The sequence below is a fragment of the Chrysochloris asiatica genome, unplaced genomic scaffold (assembly GCF_000296735.1).
Source record: "Chrysochloris asiatica unplaced genomic scaffold, ChrAsi1.0 scaffold00319, whole genome shotgun sequence".
In the NCBI taxonomy this organism is placed as follows: domain Eukaryota; kingdom Metazoa; phylum Chordata; class Mammalia; order Afrosoricida; family Chrysochloridae; genus Chrysochloris; species Chrysochloris asiatica.
Genome location: NW_006408837.1, coordinates 1,921,717 through 1,931,142, shown reverse-complemented (window position 1 = coordinate 1,931,142; position 9,426 = coordinate 1,921,717).

The window sequence follows — 9,426 nt, the reverse complement described above, 5'->3', positions numbered from 1 at the left end:
AATCATACAAGTCTTATCCCCATCTCTTTTCACAAGACCCATCTAGACAAGATGAAACTATTCAGTGGGGACTCTATCTTCCCTCACACATTCTTTTTTTTTTTTAAGTTTTTATTGTGAATTAAGTGATAGTTTACATGGGAGAACATTAGCTTTACATTCATCCTATTGTATTTCATTTCATTGCAATGATTATTACAATCCTCTCCATGCATCATCAAACAACCAAAGGGTACACCCTGCAAGCCTGCCCCCACCATCAGCACACAGACCCTCCCCCTCTCTGAGTGCAGAGTCCCCAGCCGCTCCATCTCTCTACATCATCGTCTCTGCCTCCATCTCTCATGTCACTGTTTTTCTGGATGGGGTCCTGCACTCCACTCTTCTCCTTTGATGGTCCCAGGGACCTCTGTTCCTGGACTGCAAGATCAACCACTCCTGTCCTTTTGCTACAAAATGTCTACCTTTACATTTGCAACGTTCATAATCAGTCCTGGTAACAATTATTCACTCTTGAACCAGAAGAGTCTTATCCCCATTTCCTTTCACCAGTTCCATCTAGACAGGTTGGAAACCACTCTGTGGAGATTCTACCTTCCCCCACACCCTCTGAAACTAAGCTCCCTCTTGAAAACTTGTAAGCCAGTCACTTTGTGCCTTTGTTAACACCCCCGCCCCCTTTTGGGCAGCCACTGTCTAAGTTGCCCATCCCTGTCAACCCTGTGTACAGAGGGGGTGGGAATGATCCTTGCTGTAAAAATTTGTTCCCTCTTTTAAGCTACTACATCCATAAGTATAGGTCAAGTTCATCAAATTGTAGTGGATTACACTTTTTCCCCCTCTTCTTTCTTTCTCTAGTCGAGTTCATCCAGCCATTGAAGCTAGGTCAAATGAGTACTCTGTGCAAGTGTGGGTATTCTTGTGCATCTCCCCACATTTCATATCAGCTGGATGCTTCACTCTCCACTCTAGTCCTCTGTGGTTATGTCCCTGTCCATGGACTCTTTTCCATCTTCTTTTGATGATTTCTGCATCATTCAAAAATATGCCCAGAGAATCTTTCAATACTGCAAGTCGAGACTTAAAATTTTCTTCAGTTTCCTCAGCTTGAGAAACACTGAGTATGTTCTTTTCTTTTGTTTTTCTAACTCCAGGTCTTTGCACATTTTATTATGATATTTTACTTTTCTTCTCGAGTTGATCTTTGACATTTTCTATTCAGCTCTTGTACCTCCTCAATTCTTCCATTTACTTTAGCTTTTTAAGCTGGAGAGTAGGTTTTAGAGTCTCTTCTGACGTCCAGTTTAGTCTTTTCCTTCTTTCTTGTCTGCTTAGTGAGTGACCTTTTGCTTTCTTCCTGTGTGATATTTTTGATGTCATTCCTCAACTTTTACGGTCTTTGGTCTTTAGTGTCTAATGTATCACATCTGTTCTTTAGATGATCTCTAAATCCAGGTGGGATATATCCAAGGTCATATTTTGGCTCTCATAGACTTGTTTTCATTTTCTTCAGCTTCGGCCTGAACTTACATATGAGCAGTTGGTGGTCTGAACCACAGTCTGTACCTGGTCTTCTTTTGGATGATGATATGGAGCTTTTCCATGGTCTCTTTCCACAGACATAGTTAACTTGATTCCTGTGTATTCTATCTAGTGAGGTTTATATGTATACTCACCTTTTATGTTGTTTAAAAAAGGGTATTTGTCTTTTTGTGACACTGGAAGGGGAGAGAAAGGAAAACCCAGAAATATCACCATAGAAAGCTTGTAAGTCCGTCTTCTGCCTATAACTGATGGGAATACCTAAAATGGGGATACAATGTGCCCAGTGAAGGAGGCTTCCTGCAGAGCCTCTGCATTACATAAGACTTTAGGTGGAAGCCTGAACCACATCCAGATCTCCAGAGGTGGAAAATATTTCCCCCTGAGAGGACGGGCAGACAAGCCTGGAGCAGAAGATATCGCTTGAAAGAAAGACTGACAGGAAAAATACAAAACAGACCGACCAATGACTACACGAACAAGCAAGTTGCCAGCACAGGAGACATCAAGGCAAGGGGTCGGGCCCCCTCAGAGTAAACCCTCTTCCAAAACTAAGACTCAATGGGAATACACGCTCTGATGAGTGACCACGCTCGCCACCGACAGGGGGAAGAGAGGGAAAAACAGCTATAAGGTTGCTAGCTAAGCCCTAGAATGGTCAATAGACTCCTGTGAACCCCGTGGAGACCTGGTCGGCCAGCAGTGTGGCAAGACCTGGGGACTCTTGGGCCCAGAGTCAGTGACATAGCCATGGAGGACTAGAGTGGAGAGTGAAGTGTTCAGTGGATAAGAAGAGAGGGCATATCCACAAGAACACCCACACTTGCAGATAATAACCATTTGACCTAGCCTCAATGACTGGGTGGTCAGAGCTCAACTAGAAGAAGAAAGGGGGGGGGGGAGTAAAAAGAGTAACCTGATATAATTAGATGAACTTGACCTACACTTATGGATGCAGTAGCTCAAAAGAGGGAACAAATCTTTGCAGCAGGGATCATTACCACCCCCTCCATACACAGAGTAGACAGGATGGGCAACTTGAACATTGGCAACCCAAAATGGGGGTAGGGGGCTACAAAGGCAAGAAGTGACTGGCTTACAAGCTTTCAAGAGGGAACCTAGATCCAGAGAGCATGGAGCAAGGTAGAATCTCCAATGAGTAGAATTCAATCTGTCTAGGCGGGACTGATTAAAGGAAATGCGGATAGGTCTCTTGTGACACAAGGGTGAATAATTGTTGCCAGGACTGATTGTGAAGGTTGTAAATGTAAAACTGGGCATTTTGTAGCAAGGAGGGGAGTGATTGACTTTGCAGGCTGGGAGCTGAGGTCCCTGGAACCATGAAGGAAGAAGAGCAGAGAGCGGAACCCTACCCAGAGAAGCAGCGATCCCCGGGATGGAGGCAGAGGACTCAGGACCCAGGGAGGAAGAGGGGCTGTGTGCTGATGACTGGTGGTCGGGGGTGGAGCATTTAGTGATACATGGAGGGAATTGTAACCATGGCAATGAATCAACATACGATGAGTGTAAAACTAATGTCCTCCCATGTAAACTGTCACATAATTCACAATAAAACTTAAAAAAAAAAAGCTATTTGCAATGAAGAAGTCATTGGTCTTGCAGAATTCTGTCATGCGATCTCCACCATCATTTTTATCATCAAGGCCATATTTTCCAACTATTGATCCTTCCTCTTTGATTCTTACTTCTGCATTCCAATTGGCACTTAGCAACAAGCTCATATGCATATGAAAGTTGGACAATGAATAAGGAAGACCGTAGAAGAATTGATGCATTTGAGTTATGGTGCTTGAGGAGAATATTAAAAGTATCTTGGACTGCTAGAAGAGCAAACACATCTGTTGGAAGAAGTACAGCCAGAATGTTCCTTAGAATCCAGATGGTCAAACTTAGTCTCTCATACTTTGGACATGTTATCAAGAGGGACCAGTTCTTGGAGAAGGACATCAAGCTTAGTAAAGTGGAGGGTCAGTCAAGAAGAGGGAGACTACCCCCATACACACACACACACACACACACACACACACACACACGGATGAATTGACACAGTGGCAGCAACTCTGGGCTCAAAGGTCACAATCGTGAAGATGGTGTAGGTCTGGGCAGTGTTTTGTTCTGTGTGTAGTGTTGCTGAGTTGAAACTGATGAGATGATATGTCTTAACAACAGCATATAATTAGGAAGTACAAAACATTTAGAATACGGGTGTTTTTAAGGAGTATTTTCAGGCTGTCTGGTATCTATATACATATTTTTGGACCTGAGAATGCTAAACAATTTTAACGCAGCATAAAGCCAAGGAACTGGTATATGTTTAGGTAACATCAGTACTACCACTGTCGGTTGCCATGGAGACCACCTCAGCTCATGGCGCCCCCATGTGGGTCAGAGTAGAACTGCACTCCAGAGAGTTTCCGTGGCTGATCGTTCATTAGTTGATCACCAGGTCTTTCTTCCAAGGTGCCTCTGGGTGGTCTTGAGCCTTTAACAATTTACTTAGCAACCAAGGAGGTTAACCATTAGCACCACCATGGACCCCAAGCTTGGAGACAGGAGATGCTCTGGGGCAGAGCCTGGAAGGTGGATGTTTCAATTCTGGTTCCCCAGCAGCTGAGATGGAGATCTGGACAGACTCCCCAGTCATAAGATGAGGAAAGGAAGTCCTGGTGTCACTGTGGTTAAGCACTAACTGAAAGATTGTCAGTTTGAGCCCATCAAATGGCTCTATGGAAGGAAGATCTGACAGGCAACGTTTCTGTAAAGATGACAGCTTCGGAAACCCTATAGAAAGTTCTGCTCTGTCCTGTAGATGGCTGGGAGTCAGATACGTCGATGACACACAAGAAAATGAAGGACCTACCCCAACTCTCACAGGTTTGTTTTGGGGGGCATGGTGCATTATAACGCCCTGCAGAGAGCTCAGCCCAGGACTGTCCCTTGGAACCTGCAGGTGCCCTGGTCCCTGTCGCTGCCCCTCGTCTTCTCTGGTTCTTGCTGAGAGGAACTGCACAACATCTCTTGATCTCCATCCCTGCCTTGGAACTGAGGCAATGAAATAAATAAGATCGAAACCAAAATAGAAGCGTATGCACAGTCGGAAGCGGAGCGAGCTGGGCTGCTGCCGTGCCAGGGAGCTAGCTGGTTGCAGGATCTTGCATGCATTGAGGTTTGCATTTAAAGCGTATGCAATTATAAGTAGGCTGCTTTGCACCCCAGCTCTGGGTGGGAGGAGAGAGTGAACACCCCTTTTTTTACACTGCTGCCCACCAGCTAAACTACCTGCTCTTGCTGCCATGAGAGAAGGTCCTGACAGGGTACCAGGCCCAAACTCCTGTTCAGCTGGGGAAATTGAGGTGCTGACAGGAGTGGGGAGTAGGCCTGGGGAGTCAGGCTGAGCTGATCTGAATCCAAACTCAGTTGCTCCCCTTCAATGTGACCTAGAGCTAGCTGCCAGGGCCCTAGAGCCCAGCGGGGGTCACTGAGATGACTCCAAGTCCTGAGGTTGAGATTAACCAGAGAAAACCCACTGCTGTTGATTTAACACTCACTCGCAATAGCCCCACGTGTGTCAGAGCTGCGCAGCGCCTTGGAGTTTTCAGTGGCATTTCCTCCATGGCACCTCTGAATGGACTTGAACTGATAGCGTTTCAGTTAGTATCATATGCACCAATCAATGCGCAGGTGAGAAAGTACAGGGCCGGTGCCCATGGCCTTCTCTGTTCCCCTGGCAGAGTCAGGGGCCTAGGAGTCCAGCTTCAGCTTCCTGACCCTTTCACCCCGTCCTCCAGGGGACCTGAGATAAGAGGCTAAGCATGTTTCCCAGCAGGTCCTCAAGGCTCCCAAGGAGCTTTGATGACAAATGCCGCAGTGGACATACACTGGGTCCCAGCAGCCCCCTCCTCAGGGACACACTGCTGAGGCCTCTGACCATGGGGCAGGGCCGGGAAAGTTGCAAGTTTCACTCTGGGGCCCGAGTGCCAGGGAGTTCAACTAGGAGAAGATGGGATAAAGGTTGCATGCCCTGCTCTCCCCTCATCCTAATCCAGGTCACAGGGAGAGGTGGCAAATCCCCCTAAACATGCTCCAGGGACTTATTCCTGCCAGGAAAGGACTTGACCATGGTAACAAGGGTGAGGCGGTCACTCCAGCAGGACCCTCAGTGTTAGGAGACCCTGTCATGATCCAAGCAGGTTTCAGGACACAGAACACAAGCCCCCCTGTCCTGATGGATATGGGGAGGCACACAGTGCATACAGCAGGGGGGAAGCCTGGATCATTTCCTGTCATTGGAGAGCGGTGAAGACAGGATGCTGACCAGCCCTATCTGAGGTCTCCTCTGGTCCCTTTGACTGACATTCTCAGAGGGGGTGAGGTTTTGCTCCAAACTCCAGAGCTGTGTGATTTTAGACAAGCAGTATCACTTCCCTGAGCCTGTTTCCTCACAGGGGACAGAGCATAGTGGGGGGACAGCCTTGCCCTGACTGGTCCTTAGGCCGGGGTTAGCCAAGCCAATGTCCTGAAGTGAGAACTGTTTGGAGGTCTTGGGACCCCCTGCACCAGGAGTGTACAAGAGTGTTTTAGAACAGGGTCAGCAAACAGCAGCCCAATGACAGAATCCTGCCCAGCACCTGCTTTCATCAATAAAGTTTTATCAGTATACAACCACTCCCATTGCTTTACATACTGTCCAAGGCAGTTTCATGTTACAATGGCTACACGGAATGCCTACAGCAGAAACAACATGCCCATCAAGCCTAAAATATTCACTATATCTGGCCCTTCACAGAAACATTCTTGGTGTGGCGCTGGACTGCAAACCACAGTCAGAGGTCCCAACCCACCAGCTGTTCTTCGGAAATCCTATACAGACAGCATTTAACAACAACACTTGAAAGAAAGGCAGGGCTCTGCAGGGAAACAGAGGCAGGGGACAGCTCCTGCTCAACATTCTGTGTTGTTGGTGGCTTTGGGCTAATGGTCCAGATGTTTTGCTTGAATGGGATTTTTTACAATTAATGACACTGATTGTATGTTTCACGTTGCACCAACATGTTCACTATACTTTTCCAAATCATCACATGGTTTTAAAGTCAACTCAATGCCCTTGAAGCTAAAACTCTTCCTTTCCCCTATAGGAGACCTGGTGACTCTGTGGGTTAAGTATTGAGCTGCCATCTGGAAGTCTGGCTGTTCAAACCCACCAGCTGCTCCTCTGGAGAAAAATGAGGATGTCTGCCTCTGTGAAGACAAACAGTCCCCACAACCCTAAGGAGCAGTTCCACTCTGTGGCATGGGGTCGTCATGACTTGGAATCAGCTCCATGGTGATGAATCTGATTTAGTTTTGTTCTCGTCCCTGATAACTGAAAACAAATGCAATACCACCAATCCTATCCCTTCCAACTTATAGGAACCCTATAGCCCATGGGTAGGCCTGCCCCTGAGGGCTTCCAGGGTAGTCATTGTTGTTGTTAGGTGCCACTGAGTCAGTAGCAACCTTATGCACAGCAGAATGAAACACTGCCTGATCCTGGGCCAGCCTCACTACTGTTGCCACGCTTGAGTCCATCAATGCCGCCACCTGGCCAATCCATCTAATTGGGGGTTTTCCTTTTTTTCTCTGACCCTCCACCTTATCAAACATGATCTCCTTCTCCAGTGACTGGTCCCTCCTGAAAAATGTTCAAACTATGAAAGAAAAGTTTGGCCATCCTGGCCTCCAAGGAGCACTCTGGCTACACTTCTTCCAACACAGATCTGTTGATTCTTTTGGCAGCCCATGGCACTTTCAATATTCTCCTCCAACACCATAACTCAAATGCGTCAATGCTTCTACAATCTTCCTTATTCACTGTCCAGCTTTCGCATGCGTGTGAGTTTATTGAAAATACCATGGCTTGGGTCAGGCGCACCTTAGTCCTCAAGCTGACATCTTTGCTCTTCAACACTTTAAAAAGGTCTTGTGTAGCAGATTTGCCTAATGCAATACGTCGTCTGATCTCTTGACTGTCATTGTTATAGAGGTAGATTACCACATCTTTCTCCCATGGAGCAGCTGGTGGGTTTAAACTGTCAACCTTTCAGTAGCAGCTGAGTGCTTAACCGCTGCACCACAAAGTCTCCCCAGTCCTGGAAACCACTAGTAATTGTTGTTTTCTATATATTTGCTCAGAGTCCTGGTGTGGCACTGTAGGTTAATGCATCAGACTGCAAAGCCTTTTGAACTACAAGGTCGGTGGTTCAAGCTCACCAGCTGCTCCTTGGAAACTCTATACAGGGTCGCTATGGGTCATAACTGACCCAACGGCTCTTAACACCAATAATTATATATTTGCTCATATGCATGTAAAAGCAATGAGTAAGGGAGACTGGAGGAAACTGATGCTTTTGAAATGTGGTTCTGGGAAGCACATTGGAGTTCCATGAACAGACAAATCTGTCTTGGAAGAAGTACACTCAGAATGTTCGTCAGCAGCAAGGGTGGCAAGACTTCTCACATATTTTAGGCATGTTGTCAGGAGGGACCAGTGCCCGGAGAAAGACATCATGTTTGGTAAAGTGGAGGGTCAGCGAAAAGGAGCAAGACCCTCAATGACATGACTGACACAGTGGCTGAAACAATGAACCCAAATATAACAGCAGTTGTGAGGATCGTGCAGGAGCGGGCAGTGTTTCCGTCTGTTGAGTCACTATAGGTAGAAGCCAACTCAACGGCATTGAACACCAAGACGATGACATATATTCGTTGATTTCACATAAATAAGACCATACAGTACTTGTTCTTTTGTGTCTGACTTATTTTCTCAGCACAATGTTTTCAAGGTTCATCCTGGTGGTGGTGTACATCAGTACTTCATTTCTCTTCATGACTGAGTGATATTTCATTGTGTGGATGGACCACATTATATATCTCCATCATCTGTTGATGGACTTTCGGGTTGTTTCTCTTAATTACTAAGCAGTATTCCATTGTGTGGAAGGACCAATTATATATCTCCATCATCTGTTGATGGACTTTCGGGTTGTTTCTCTTAATTACTAAGCAGTATTCCATTGTGTAGATGGACCATATTGTGTGTCTCCATCATCTATCTCTTGATGTACACTTGGGTTATTTCTCTTCATCACTGAGTAGTATTCCACTGTGTATTCCAGAATACTCATACTTCACAATGTTGTCCATAGCTTTTCATGATCCACACAATTGAAAGCTTTTGCATAGTCAATAAAGCACAAATAAACATCTTTCTGGTATTCTCTGCTTTCAGCTAATATCCATCTGACATCAGCAATGATATCCCTCGTTCCACATCCTCTCCTGAATCAGGCTTGAACCTCTGGAAGTTCTCTATTAAAATATGATTGTAGCCATTTCTATATTACCTTCAGTAAAACTTTACTCTCATGGAATATCAGAGATATTGTCCAATGATTTCCACATTCTATTGGATCACCTCTATTTGGAATGGGCACAAATATGGATCTCTTCCAATCAGTTAACCAGATAGTTGTTTTCCAAATTTCTTGGCAGAGATGAGTGAGTGCCTCCAGTGCAGTTTCACTTTTTTGAAAATTTTCAATTTGTATTCCATCAATTCCCAGTTCCTTGTTCTTTGCCAATGCCTTCAATACACCTTGGACTTCTTCCTTCAGGATCATTGGCTATTGATCATATGCTACCTCTTGAAAGGTTTAGCAATGACCATTTCTTTTTGGTACAGTGACTCTGTGTACTCCTTCCATCTTCTTTTGATGCTTTCTTCATCATTCAGTATTTCACCCAGATAATCCTTCAGCACTCCAAGTTGAGGTTTGAAGTTTTTCTTCACCTCCCTCAGCTTGAGAAATGCTGAGTGTGTTCTTC